This window comes from Myotis davidii, unplaced genomic scaffold (assembly GCF_000327345.1).
Source record: "Myotis davidii unplaced genomic scaffold, ASM32734v1 scaffold130, whole genome shotgun sequence".
Lineage (NCBI taxonomy): Eukaryota > Metazoa > Chordata > Mammalia > Chiroptera > Vespertilionidae > Myotis > Myotis davidii.
Window position 1 is genome coordinate 3,816,167 of NW_006285040.1, and position 1,951 is coordinate 3,818,117.

The 1,951-nt window shown below is 45.2% G+C and overlaps 1 long non-coding RNA gene across 1 annotated transcript in view; it reads right to left on the minus strand.

Moving 5' to 3' along the window:
• Window positions 1–867: 867 nt before the first annotated feature.
• The window catches only part of LOC107181764, a 23,199-nt gene continuing 22,115 nt past the window's right edge, over window positions 868–1,951 (minus strand). The window contains exon 5 of the long non-coding RNA XR_001512465.1: window positions 868–1,244. This is a non-coding gene — a long non-coding RNA (uncharacterized LOC107181764). The remainder of the gene's footprint in view (window positions 1,245–1,951) is intronic.

Below are 1,951 nucleotides of genomic sequence, written 5' to 3' on the forward strand. Positions count from 1 at the left end.
TGTCTTTAAAGAAAGATATTATTTTTATTGGGAGAGAAGACTGACAAAGAGGGTTCAAGTACAACTTGATGGAAGGGAGGATGACCCTTCTAAGGAGGGTGTGTGGGAGTGTATGGGTACAAGAGCACATAATCATGCCCTACATGTTTTGTGTGAGTTTCATTCATAGAAGGAGGTAGGCTGTAATGCTACACAAGGTATGCCCCCTATGATGCCACCCCACAGTGTTTAATGTTAGCAAACAAAATAATGGATCATTAGGACAAATGTTCTACTACTGCCTAACACCTCAACCTATACTGCTATAATGCTAAATGGAGCCACCCTGAAAGAGCAGAGAGGGGGCAAAAAAGAAGGATATGGGGCTCTCTGCCTCTCATTTGGTCTAATAAATATGGAAGCCAGGACAGTGGTAAATAACCTAGAGTGGAAAATTGAGGGCTCAAGTATTCTACAACCACTAAATACTGAAATAAATGTACCTATATGTCCTGGCCTTTGAATAGACTTAATCTTTGAATATATATGACATCACATGTATGGTAATGCTTCAAAGACACTGCTTTGTGCACTTAGTAGCAGAAGTTTCTGTCAAGGGGTTCTCTGGCCCCACAATCTTCACGTGGTGTTACAAATGTGAATCAGAAATGTACTGCTGTCACTGACATCCCTGCTCCTGGAAGAGATTCAAGACTAGTTCCCTTGAGGCCAGTGGGGCTCAGGGGTGGGATTGTAGAAGCCAAGTTGTAGATTCTTGAATGGCCTAACTTTTCAATTCATTATACAAATTTGACACATTCTGGGCATGAAATATTGTAAACTAATTGTGGTAGGGTGGGTTCACCAGAAGTAGATGCTGAGATGAAGTTTGGGGCACAAGATGTTTATTAAAATCAACACCTGTGACAGAAAGTGGTGGGGGGGGCAGGATTGGCAGAGGGAAAAGTCAAACTGCAACATAGGCCAGCCTAGTGGGGAGCTCTGGAGTGAAAAATGTCCTTTGGCATTGGCCCAAAATAACTGCCTGGGACTTTATATCCCCGAAAAAAAATGACCAGCCCATGTTCAGTCACCAGATCCAGACTGCCCCAAGAAGGGCATGGTTCAGGCAGAGACTCTGCAGCTGTGGCAGATCCTGAAGAAGCTGACAGCTGGAGGCTGTCTACTGGTTGCATTTCCTACTGCTGGTCAGCAAATCTTTCCTTGAAGAGGGTTCTTCATGGTGCATATCAGGGTCGACCATACTGATGGGTTAGTCCAAACCAGGGAGGAGGGAAAAGAGATGAGAAGATAAAAAGATGTGAATGGGCAAGGAGTGAAGAAGCTGGAGCCACCTAGAGTGTGAGGTCAAATCCTGCTCTCAATCTTGGGTCGGGGAAGACACTAGAGCAGCCGTGGGCAAACTATGGCCCCCCGGCCGGATCCGGCCCGTTTGAAATGCAAAAAACTAAAAAAAAAAAAAAAAGACCGTACCCTTTTATGTAATGATGTTTACTTTGAATTTATATTAGTTCACACAAACACTCCATCCATGCTTCTGTTCCGGCCCTCCGGTCCAGTTTAAGAACCCCTTGTGGCCCTCGAGTCAAAAAGTTTGCCCACCCCTGCACTAGAGTCTGCAGTCCCTTCCAGCCTCCACTACTATGACCAGCTCCACGGAGTACACCAACAACCTGATAGGCCCTGCCTCTTTCAACTCAATTCTCAACTTCCTTAATGTTGATGGGGCATGATGCCACTCAGTGTCAACACTTGTACAATCAGAATGTGAGGGTTAAGGGAGTGGGCAGTTATTGTTCCATTGACCAATAGGAGGCAGAATAAGAAATTTGCCTTTCTCTTAGAAAACAGTGCTGTGAGATTGGGCAATTAGTTTGGCACCAGCTGTGGAGTGAGTAATACACTGTCATGTTGGCCCTCCTACCTTTCCATCTCAGTCCTTCCCCCACTC